The sequence below is a fragment of the Lathamus discolor genome, chromosome 4 (assembly GCF_037157495.1).
Source record: "Lathamus discolor isolate bLatDis1 chromosome 4, bLatDis1.hap1, whole genome shotgun sequence".
In the NCBI taxonomy this organism is placed as follows: Eukaryota; Metazoa; Chordata; class Aves; order Psittaciformes; family Psittacidae; genus Lathamus; species Lathamus discolor.
In genome coordinates this window covers 62,020,959-62,033,954 of record NC_088887.1, presented here as the reverse complement: position 1 = coordinate 62,033,954, position 12,996 = coordinate 62,020,959, and positions in this window count along the sequence as shown.

Sequence of the window (12,996 nt, the reverse complement as noted above, 5' to 3'; positions counted from 1 at the left end):
ATGCTCTCCCTAGTGCTGCTCCTAAAAACAACAACTATGTCAAATGGGAGATTTTCAGAAGGAAACAAGGGATTGGGATCCCACGTGTCACTGCTCTGCAGAGGAAATTCTTCCCCAAAGAGCAGCAGGAGCTTTTCAGAGTCCTTCTTCAAATTAGCAATAATTTTAAAGGCAAGTGTTCCTTGATCATATCAGCACTTCTTGTATTTTCTCTCCAGCACCCTAGTATGCTATATTGATTTAATTCTTCCCTTGGGATGGAGGCATAAAATAGCATGAAAAGATGCAAAATAGAAGGATACCGTTTTTAGCAGAGTGGACTTATTTATGCTGTTCTCCATAGCCCTGCAATCCCCTTAAGAACCAGAGGGCACGGTTAGTTTAAAAGGGTTTGTGTGTGACAATGGCTCCAGTATGCACCCTTTGGGCAAGTCCATGGGATATAGCAACCACTTGGTATTATCAAGATGAAGTGGACATAGGCATCTCCCCTGAAAAAAAAGTAGCTGTGGGCAGAATACCCGCTTTGTCAGGCACACAGGGCTGGCTGAAAATTGTTTCGCACTGGTAGAGAAGCAGCAGCTCAGTCATGCTCCCAGCCTGAAAGTTACCTCCTTCGCCTTTGCTGAGCTGCTGGCAGGAGCTGGAGCAGGCACATTGAGGACATGGTGGGAGCTGGGGGTTTGGAAAGGTGTGAGGAGAGCAGGGAAAACTGAATTGTGCAGGAGAGGTGGCTGGTCGGGAAGGGAGGAAGGAAGGTGACAGCTCACCAGGCTGAGACTTCCGAGCTGCTGAGGCGGAGCAGAAGAGGCTGAGAGTGTACTCTTCCAGTAGGCATGCCAAGCATGTGATTGCTGGTGATAGGGAAAGAGCTTCAGTGAACAAGCACATCCTTTGTAATGCAAAGGAGGTGTTTCATTACAAACTGGTTGAGGAGCATAACTCCAGCTCCATGGATGCAAGAAAAGAAGAGGCAGCATCCTGACCCATATGGCGTGACCCAGCTGCTGAGGCATCATGGCTGCACGGGCCAGAAAGCTGGTTTTCTGAAAACATAGCAAAGAGTCAGCTTCTGGGTTTTTATATTTAAACTTTTGAATTAAAGCGTGTGGCAGCTCCCAGAACTATATCCTGCAGTTGCTCAGTGTGCAGACACAGCTACAACCTTAGCATTTAAAACAATATCTGAAATACACTTTAAGCAAGAATGCAGCAATGTCATTCACCTTGGCTTAAACAAAAATACAGACTAGCTGTCATCTTTTTGTCATATAATACCACCTACATGGCCACAGTGTGATTCTTGCCCTGAAAAAAACTCTGCAGTGCTCGGGTTACAAATGTTGAGAAATCCTTAACCTTCCCTAGTGGACTTTTTTATAACCAGTTAAAAATATTTCTATCCAGCATCAGTTCTGCAATTTTCCCCTTTAATGAGTGAAACCAAAGCATAGGACCCAACTTTTCTGCTACTCGCCTACCATATGAAAATGATGCTGGCATGTGCTTCTCTCTGCCTTCCCCCATCACCCAGTGGGTGAATTTTGTAGCCTGCCTTGTTAGTGGCACAGCAGGTCGCCAAAAAGAAACCGAGTTGTTTGTACGAGATGAGATGTTGGGCTGCCAACTGTTATAAATCTTGTGCTACTTACAGCTTCGGCTTTTCTTCAAGCCTACTCCACCCCCTGCTGTGGTTTCGACTGTTGGAGCAACATTAGGAGGCACAACTGAAAGCAGTAATATTGGCATTTGTGGGGAAAATAAGAGAAAATGCGAGGAAGTGGCTAGACACAAATGTTTCATTGCAAGAACTGTATGCATAAGACCTGTAGCCACACAGATTTAGGTCCTGTGATGGTGGAAAGGGGACTTGCCCCCTGCAGTATTTACCTGTAGCTGTACCCATTGCTACAGGCTTGTTTTGTAAGTGTAACTGCTTGTAGCCTCACACGTGCTTCCTCACTGTCATATCATATTAAATGAGCTATAATTGTAGTCTATTAGAGTGCAATAACCTAAAAGTGATAGTGCATGACAGCACCTGTCAACACGTCATGGAGGGCTGTATGGAATGCTGAATTATACCCATTTTATACCACATTAATGAGGCAGCTCGTTCTTATCCAGTCATAAATAAACAGGTTTCAATTTCCTTATACACCAGGAGAAGCTTTTTTTTTCCCACTTTTGCACAGAGAGCCACAGAAGTGACGATAAGGTGATCTATTGCCTGAAAAAGAGTATCAGAGTGTGGTCATTAATGACAGTGATGATGTTATTTTTACCATTATTAATTGCTTTATGAATACATCTTAGTGTGACTGCTTTATTCCATTTTTCTGGAGAATAGAGAAACACATAAAGAAAAATAAGATTGGTTGTCCCTAATAAAGTTTTAGTAGAAAATAAATGAATTGTCTGATTGCTTCAGCAGCACCCAAAGGACAGATTGATATAGGAAGAAATCTGCTCCCCTTAAGATCAATGGCTGTGCTGTGCTGGAGCCTGGTTCTCCTTCATAAACTCTTTAAGTCAGGTTTGAAATAGGAATGGAAAGAGAAAAAAGGGAAATGACAGTAGAGAGAGGAAAGACAGAGTATGAGAGGCTTTCAGCCAAATCAAAAGAAAAGCAAATGTATCAAAGCACATGCATAGCGCCCATTATTTTCCATATCCTAACAATCAAGGTGTCTTCATTTTGAATAGCTGCTTAGGCTTCAGAGCCATAAATACGTGTCTGTACTCTTGTGCTGAGCCCATGTGTGAAGAGGTCAATACAAGTCCCCCGCAAGTGAAGATCTCTCTTCCCTGAGGCTGGCAGAGGCCCTGTACACCAAATATACCAGTCAGTGATGCTGAGAGATAGACGTGGGGAAGGGTGATCATGTTAGACAATTTCTTTCCTTGCTCAAAGTTACTCAGCTAATGCAAGAAAAAAGTAATCCATTCAGGAACCTTTTTAAGTACGTATAAAGTATGATGTGCAGAAATACAGCACACATCTTAAAAGAGAGTAACAATAAAGAGTAGATGGCATTCATAAGAGAGAAAATATTTTCAACATAAGGAAAATTAAGGGTGGGAAAGAACCAGCTACTAACCAAAATGACAAATAAATCCTGGTTTTTTGCCAGGCACTTCCCACAGGGCCTATGTAATGGGTATCTTTCAGGATCCCAGGAAATAGCGTCTGCTCTTTCTTTGATCTTTGAACCGTTCCTGGAAGAAGAGCAAGCCTGAAAGCACAGCCCACAGGAGGCATGCCAGCTTTTCCCTCATGAGTGGAAATGAGGGATCCAGCCTTTGGAACTGACACCAGGGCAGCCAGCATGACTAGACTCTGATCTCGCCTGTCCGTGGGTCCACCTGAAACCCCAGAGTGGCGCTCTGCACCCAGGGTAATCACCAGTTTGCTGCAGGAACGATGGCTTGTAAATCCAGTGCAAATCTGTGACACTTGTCAGTGCATACTCTGACAGACCATGATATTTTATTCCAGTTTATTTCTCAGGACTGGTAATTGGTAATTTTACCAGTAGTGGTTTTGATGGACTCAAGAAGAGCTACTTGTTTCATTTGTCAAGCCTTATTTATTTATTTACATATTACTTTAAAAAAAAAAAAAAAAACAAACCACAAAACCAAATAATTGCTTCACTTTAATATTTTGTCTGTAAATCCTAGCTTTATAACAGAGAATTGGTTTAGAATGATGTCCTTTGTCTTCAACAGAAGTGAGATAAAAAATCCTCATTTAAAAATCAAATCATCATTTCCTTCAGAAGTTGTTTGCAACCCTTCTTTCAACAAATGTGCTATCATCTTGTGAAAGCAAAGTGGAAGGATAGAGGGAACCAGGGGCATTAGGTACCAGACAAATAGATCAGGTCAAAATTGTTCCTGACTCCAGCTTAATGTGGCTAATAATTTTGACAGAAAAAAAAAGATTACTTAAAGAAAGAGAAATGGTTTTTGTATTTTCACAGTATTTCAATATTTTATTCAAAAGTTATTATTTTTAAATTTCTCTAAATAAAAAATGTGCTTAACGAGCATTTCAGTTCCCCCAACTAAATGAATCCTTTGACTTCAACCCCAAACCGCTTTCTAAAACTTTTTTTCATTTTGGCAAATAACCCAATAAAATTTTATGTTTCAGGTCAGACCAAAATGAATGGGGTTTTTTCTTCAGTTTGACGAGTGAATGGAAAAATCAATTATTCACACAACCCTAATTCACAGAACTCTAAAATGGCTTGGAACTGACCAATTGTGCATGTAGGTAGTTACTTACTGTGTGATCTTATTACTACTCTCTTAATTCTTGTTCTTTCCCCTCCTAACTGTTGTCCTTTAACTCAAACCATAGACTGTCACAGGCAGACACTTTGCCTTCCTATATATGTCTGAAATGTGTGTGTAAGGCAATTACCCCTATACCGGTAGTATGTAAGTGGCACAGAGCTGTGCCTATTACATGTCTATCAGCCCTCCCTAACACCTAGATGCCTCCCTGTCACTGTGAGTGACATTCTTAGAATGCAGTGCTTATGGCCTGCTATTTTCTCCTGGAAGTAATACTTCAGTTTTACAGACTAATCATTTGACCTTTCATACTGGGCCTGTCCATTGCTGTGTTAACTGGAGGCCAACTCAAGGAAGGAAGCACAACAAAAACCTTCCAAATCTCCATAGCACTAGGAGAGCTGTTTGATTTCACAATTGGAAAGCAGATGAAAGAAGCAGCAAATGACAGAGAAGGTTGGAAGAGTTTTCGCTCCTGCCTGCTCGCCAATGCTGGCAAAGGAAGAATAGATAAATGAATGAATGGCTTTTGGTGTAGATATAATTACCGGATCATTCAAATACATCTTTATCTTTCACTCTCTTCCAGCTTTTTTGTTATTTGGTTTGTTTGTTGGTTTTTTCTTTCTTTCTTTTTCAAAGAAACATGTGGTACTGTTTTCTGGTCTCTGCTTAAACTGGTCTGAGTTTATTACATTGGACTTACACCTCATTTGCAGTGTGGTAGCAAAGCTTTCCTTTCAACCCAAGAATGACTCTTTAAGTAAGATGAGATGTACTGTAAAAATGTTTGATTCCTTCTCAAAACCAAATGGATATTTCACCTTGACCTAGACAAATGGCAGATGCTGCCAAAAGCTCTCTGTAGCGAGCAGAGACAGAAGAAGAAGCGAAGTTTCACTCTTACAGTAGCCCCCAGATTACTCTTAATGATTTGTAAATAACTTTTGTATGGTTTTGGTTTTACTTTAATGGCTTTTAGTGTCCTTATAAAGTTTCACTGCAGCCCTCTTCACCCTGTTCCTAACAAGGCAGTTGCAAGAAATCTGCCTTCAGACATGATACACAGCCTGAAAAATGTTTCTTTCTGAAAGGGGACTCACTGGCAGCTTATAAAACAAGCTCCTTTCTATTTGTGAAGCATTTCCCACACATCCTCTCTACATATAAGTCATAGCTATCTGCCTCTGTGCATGATGGAAGCTGACCCAGAATCCATGCATTGGACAACTGGATAGTGTTTCAGTGCATGGAAGGAACACTGGTGGGGATGACCATGAGCAGTTGGCATGAAGATTCTACAGAAATCCTGATGCTAGGCTTGAAAAGTTACCTTCCTCATCCTGTCCCCTGCCCTCCACACTGTTACTTTTCAGCTATACGAAGCTGGAACTTTGAACTGCGCAAAGAACTATGATAGTATGATCTTCTTTGGGATCCTAATTTACAAGGTAAGAGATGGCAAAGAAAGCCAAAGAAAAACCATCACAAGTCCAGACCCCAAGTTCAAAAGAGTACTCAACATTTTTGGTGCCAGTCATGGCCTCCACAACCCTGGGTGCAGGCCATGATCTCGCACAGATCATGTGAGAAGGGATCGGTACCTGAGACAAGGACCACGAGGGACAACTCTGGAAGCAACATCTTACATCACTAGCAGAGAACTACACACCATTTTTTATGTAGAGAACATACTATGGAATAAATTGTACCTACTTAATTAACTGTACTTTGCAGTTCTATATTATTAGCTGCTGAGGGCAACTGGCGGCTTGGCACTGTAGATGGTGTGGATTGCATACACAGCCTGAACCTGCTAATTGAGTATGAGCAAGTGTATGCAGCTCAGCTGGCGGATGTCCCAGACCCTCCCGCACTGCTAGCAAAGGGTCTTAGGGTCTTCTGCTGGACACCCGGTGCAACTGTGTAGGTTACAGTAGCATCACCTCTGTCAGCTATGCATGGGGAATCACTTGCAGAGCACTTGCTCTCTGCATGATGCCAAATTTGAGCCCTGATTTGCAAGGGCTGGATATGGAAGGAGGCTTTCTTCTCTTTGGCTGCATTTCTAAACGAATCTTTATCTGACACCCAAGTACCACCCACATTTGCCAGCTGACACCCTGCTTCAGGCTCTGCTCCTGGTTTGTAAATTCCAGGGAGACCCCAAGGACAGCCAAGTGCAACAGTAGATAGATCTCGGGGCTTGGTTGGGGGTTTTAATGGGTTTGCTGGGGGTTTTTTTGCTATTTCTTCTTTATGCCAAATTAGGAATTTAGAATTCCAAATTCGAAATTTAGAAAGATCAGTGGAAACTATACAGACATGTATAACACTTGACATCAATGTCAGCAACATCTGAGCTCTCTATAAAAGAAGCTTGCAGTTTAATTAGAATGGCTTACATCCAGCAAGTGCGTTCAGAATAAACAAAAATTAGAGCATAGGGATCATTTTTTTTTTTCCTAATGGTAGCTTAAATAGGGAGAGGGGAGAATTTAATTACATCCACACAGTCCGAGTCTGTTTTAGAAGCACACTGCCAGAGCAGATGCTTGTGGTTGGTGGCCAAGGGGAGATGCCGCAGGCTAAGTTAGATGAGGTGCATGTTGTCCAACGTGATAGTGGGAAAAGGGAGGGACCTATATTAGGCCCCTGCCCAGAGCTCTTCTTTTTGTGGTGCCGACTCAGCATCAAGTACAGGAAAGCGTATGTGAAGCCTGATTGTCTTCATAGTTTATTTCCTATCTTTTGAACTCCTCTTCTTGCTGAAAGTATCATGGCTAAATAGCATTAGCTTTGATCTGAGCCTTTCCCAGCACCCCATAAAACACAGCTTTGCATACCAGGGCACAAACAACACCAGTAAATGGGTGCATTTAAGGGTAGGGTTTTATGAATCCATCTGCCAAACATTTTTTCGCAAGAGAAATACACTATGAGTTTAAGCAGATGCCAGGTCTCACCAAACTGTTCGTTGCCAGCAAAACATCAAGCCATACCCATGTTTGCCTGACCTGGTTGCTACATTTTGGAACTGAATCTGAAGAAATCACTGAGGTCCTGACTCTGAAGGAGCACTTCAGGGAATGAAGCATGACAGGAGATGATGCTCAGGGCACTGAAGTATTTTCTCTGTTCACCCCTGGGCCAGTCATGGTCCTCACCTGCAGCTTTCTGAGTTCCTCCTAGGAAGAAGGAGAGGGAAAGATGTATACCAGATTTATAATCAGTTGAGGGGATGTCACATTCAGCCTTCCTGATCTCTGAAAAAGGCAGAGAAGAAAAACAGGCACTGCCACTGCAGAAAACTGGTAAATGGCATGCGGAAAACATAAAGGTGCTGCACAAGAACATGGATAAGTAAATGTGACTCCACATTCATAGAATTCATAGAGTTATTTTAGTTGGAAGGGACATTTGGGGGTCATCTGGTCTGATCACCTTCTCAAGACTGAGCAATTTTTGATGTTAGTAAATCAGTCCTACCATAATGAGGGGGTTCAACCAGTCATAGAATCATAGAATCACAGAATGGTGAAAGTTGATCTCATGTCACAGCTATCAGCCCTTTTCTTCATTGTTATGACAAATCTCATAGAATAGTTAGGGTTGGAAAGATCATCAAGTTCCACCCCTCTGCCATGGGCAGGGACACCTCACACTAGACCACGTAGCCCAAGGCTCTGTCCAAGCTGGCCTCGAACACTGCCAGGGGTGTGTTTTTTTACTACTTCTTTGGGCAACCTGTTCTAGCATCTCAGCATGCTAACTGTAAAGAATTTCTTCCTTATATCTAATCTAAACTTTCCCTGCTTAAGCTTAAGCCCATTACCTCCCGTTCTATCAGCACAGTCCTGATGAAGAGTTCCTCTCCAGCACCCTTCAGGTATTGGAAGGCTGCTATGAGGTCTCTATGCAGAACAGGCTTTCTAGAGCCCTGACAACACTCTGACACCCTCAGTCCCCTGGAACAGACAGAAGTTCCCTTGAGGAAGAACCAGGGAAGGACAAGTGTCCCATGCAGTGTTCAAGTTGCCTTGTAGCACTCATCAAGCTTTACCATTTGATTTGGACAAAACTGTAAGAACTGGGCCTAACCCAGATTTCCCAGCAAGACAGGCAATCTAAGCCAGGCCCAACGTTTGTGCCACCAGTGTGTTCAGAGCATGTGTAAGATGCTGAATTCCCCTCTGTTTCTCCATATAGGCTGTGCTTGCTGTAAGACATACTGCACAAGGGTATTCAGGGGTGAAAACATATGTGAAATGTCTCCAGATGAGTGTCCTTCCCACTGTGTCCTATTTCTGCCTTTCTTCTCTTCTCTCTTCCCCTATTGCTCTTCCTGATGTATAAACTGCCAGAATTGCTTGGGAGAGGTGATCATTTAGCTTCCACCTTCTCGGGCCTCCAAACACCTCCCTAACTGCAAACAAAAGGGCAGAGCACAGGCAAACCCTTGCCAAAAGGGCCCATGCCCTGAGAGAGATGTACTATTTGCACGGTCAAAAGCTCCTCCTGCACACCTAGATGCCAGCAAAACCTGACCACCCAAATGTTTGTGCAAAGGGAATAAAAGGAGCAGGAATGTGATCAGATGGAGTCGCTAGCCAGCTTCAGCAAACATGGGCTGTAATTAATTTTTTCCTCCCATTGTTTACCCAGCTTTGTATGTAACTGAGAGCTGAACTGGGCTTATCAGTAATTACCAACAGTTCTGGAAAATTTACACGTTATTGTGCTGTGTTACTACACAGGGTAGTGATCCATAAAGATGGGTGCCTCTTTGTTCTTTGCTAGGCAATGCTTAAAGAAAGCCAGAAAACTCTTCTGACCCACTATTAGGGTTGTTGTGATGGAGGCGGAAAAGGGGGGAAAGCGGAGGGCGGCAGCACATCTGTTTCAGATCTAATTATGAAAGTTTCCCAGACACAGTGTCATGCTACCTCTGTGGCAGTGTCAGAGGATGCTCTGCCTGCAGCCAAGCTCTTTTCCCGGCCCTGGAATTGCTTTTCCCATTCCATAGTGACACCTGCTGGGAAGAACTGCGCAAAGACTCTCCCACTGTTCTGTTTGGCAAGGGGCTACGAAGTGCGAAATGAAGGGCCCACAGCAATCAGGCAGATTGATTCCCCTCCTTTCCTTGCAGATTGATCCAGGCTCTTATCAGAGGGAAAATGGATCTCTGCATCATGATTAATGCTCAGAAATGCCCCACGCAAGCAGCCCCTCAAAGCAGTGCTGGAGCATCAGCCAGGGGCCTGCAGGAGAGAGAAGGAGATCAGAGGGTTGTTTGGATGAAGAGGGCCACATGTAGCCCATGTGGCCAGGAGGCGAAAGAAGGGGTGAATTTGTCCCCTTTGCAGAATCTGAAAGGACACATTACACTTGCTGTTTGCTGACAGTCTTTCTGCAGATACTGGCCACTGAAGGAGGACAATATCCTGCGCCAGTACCTTTGTTCTGATTCGATATGGCCATTCAGATGTCAGCCCAAAGTGTGGCTTCCCTGTGCTGTCTATTCTCCTTTCCTCCTGAGGATTTCACTGCTCCTGCTCAGCATTTAGAACCTGTTATGCCTGGCATGTGGGCTGCAATGCATGCATGCAATAACCAGGGAAACTGAAAAATCTTGCCCTAACCCTGCACTTCCTTTTCCCCCACTCGAAGCTGAAGGGAAAAGACAACCTGGCAGAAAAAGTGCCAAAATGTTTTAGAAATAAATGACAGACACCAGAGTCATCACACATTTTCCTAGGCAGGATAGTAATTTCTGTAATGTATTTTTAACGGTGAGGAGTGATGGGAGGGAAGGCACTTAAACCTAATGCAAACGGAAGATTTGTCAGTTATGCAGTTTGTATAATGTCATACGTAGAAAATGTTATGAAAGTGGAAGGGATTATGGAAAGGAGAGACATTTCTAAAATTGGAGGCCTCCTTTTAGGGCTTTAGCCCCCTCAGTCTTCCAGATCACTGGGAACGTTTTTCTCCAAGGAAGGGCAGGAGCCTATCTCAAAAACTGTGACAGCTCTCTAAGCTACATGTTACTTAAGAAACTTCACTCTCCTTCTCACTGCTACCTCTTCCACTTTCTGCCAGTTGCTTCTCTTCCTCATTTCAGCTCTTCAGTCATCCCCAACCACATTAACCACAGAGGGTCAGTTTCCAAATGCTTCCCGGCTGTTTTCTTCCCTGCATCAAGGCAGCAGCAGCTTCTGTGACCAAAAACCTTATCTAATCCGAAGGCTTCCTGCTGGTTTGGTTTTGGTTCCAGCCTCAGCTTGAAGGTGTTGGAAACAGGAGCATTTGACTGGCTGATGAACAGTGACAGCATCAGTTATGAGCATGTCTGGAAATTCTTCACAGCAGTGGTTCGATAGGGTTAATTGTACTGACCTCATTTAAAAAGCACTTTGAGATCTTATGAATGAATATAAGTGTTTTTAAAAAACCCTCTATTATAGTCATTAATATGTATTACTCTCACGGCTAGTTATTTAAGCAAGAAATTATTGAAGCACCCTTTTATAGCAAGAAGTAGAGCAGCACTGTGGGAACAGGAGTCTGGTAGGCTGTAAAGAGCTTTTAGCACAACATCTAGGGCTGTCCTGGCCCAGAAACGGCTTTTGCTGTTATTAAAGTAACGCAAGACTCCTGTGAAGGGTGAAACGTGTTGAAGTGTATTAACCTCAACTCTTGTGAAGGCCGACAGCCTTGAAACCCCCAGAATAAACAGGGAGGCTGAGATACCTTTAGATGGATAAACCTGAGCCAACAGCAAATGCTCCGCAACGGGGGGAGAAAAGCCAGACTCTCATTAGCGCTAGCCAGTCGCTTGCTCTGGAAGGAGCTCCCGGCAAAGCTGCTTTCGAGGGGAAATGAAGCCCCCCGGTGGCAGCCGAGCGCTTTGCAGCAACCCTCTCCGTCCCCGCTCCGGTCCTGCACCGCTCCCTGGCTCCAGCGCTTCGGCGCCGCTGCCCAGCGGCCCTGCTAGGAAGCCCGCGATGGGTGCAGCAGCCCAGCCCGCACCGAGGGGCCGGCTGCGCCACAATAACACACCCCTGCCCAAGCATCCAAGCCAGGCTGAACGGGGCTTTGAGCAACCTGGTCTAGTGGGAGGTGTCCCTGTCCATGGCTGGGGGGCTGGAATTAGATGATCCTTTAGGCCCTTTCCAACCCAAACCATCCTGTGATTATATGACCCCCCTCTCCAAAAATTTTGTCGTCACAGTCTTCTTCCTCCAGCCCACTTTTATGAGTCATTGAGTGAGAATAAACAGCAGCAGGCTGGCAGATGTAGGCATCAGATGAGGGGATTTCCATCCTGTGTGTAACATACGGGTTGTGGCTTGCAGAGGGGTGACATGGCTATTACTTGTGTTCCCTCTTAAACTGAACAGCAAATATAAATCTCCATGACTGTGATGCAGGTTGCAGCTCTTCTTTCACAGAGAAAGAAGTTGATGGGCATCCACGTCTCGTGAGGTGAGATTGGTTTTGCCAACTCTTTGTCTTAATGCTGGAAGAACAGGAAGTTCAGAAGCTCATGTAGCACAAGTGTCCTTTTCAGACTTAAAACCACACCTTCGGCATTCATCAGTAGAATCCAGGTTCACTGAAAAGCTGGCATGGGCAAAATGGTTTTTGTTAAATTACTCTCTCAGGGCCTTGTCTTTTTCTATTATTGAGCAGTTTCTTAGGCAGTCTTACATCTAAAGGTATCCCTATGTCTAGACATACAGGTGATAACTGAACAGTGTGTTTGTGCTGGAATAAGGATCTGACCAAATAACCCAAGCATATGACTGATCAAAGAGTTTCAGATATCAAGATGTAGGGCATTAGCTTCTAACTGGGGCTTTTTCTTTGGTCTCTCTAGTTCATGAATTTCCTCCTATTCCGAGTGCAGAAGCTCCTTATTAAATTAAAGAGCCCATAGCTGATTCATGCAGAGTCTTTAAGGGATGTGCTCATTTCACTGCAGCAGCAGAGATACGGGCATAGATTACCAAGGGCAATCTGAAGGTGATTTCACTGTTATTGAAATATGCATAGAATTTGTTGGGGTTCTTTTCTTCAGAGAAAAAAGTCAGATATACTTTTTTGTAGCAATTAATAATTGGATTATAATTACTCAATATTCCCATACATCTGAATTACCAAGTAATGTTTCTTACTGCAGAAAGGTTATCCAAATATTTTCCTACTGGGTGAATCACAGCTTAAGACTTGTAAAACGGTCTTATGTACTAGAACCAGCTGTCACCATCCCGTCTTTGAGCGTGTACGTCATTGCCTTGTGACAGATTTCTACATGACTGTTCGCGCAATAAGGTACTACTAGGTTTTCATCAGGAATATTAAAACTAAACTGACAGGAGTTAGGGATATTTTTTTGTCAGGCTAGAGCTTTTTTTTCTGATGGCAACTAGAAGCAAGTGCCTCCTGTGGATTGCATTCTCTGTAGATAGAGTTAGTAGCCTATCATCAGAAATGTCTTCCAAGGAAATATGAAGCTCTTGCACAGCTTCTACACGGTACTGTATAGATTCAGCAGAGGATCTACAGCCTATACTATATACCACATTCTGGTTTGAATCCCACCAGGCTCATTTCCTCAGGCACATCTAACATTTGGGAATCCCACGAATTAATGGTGTACTGTGCAACTCCAATGGCAAAACAAGC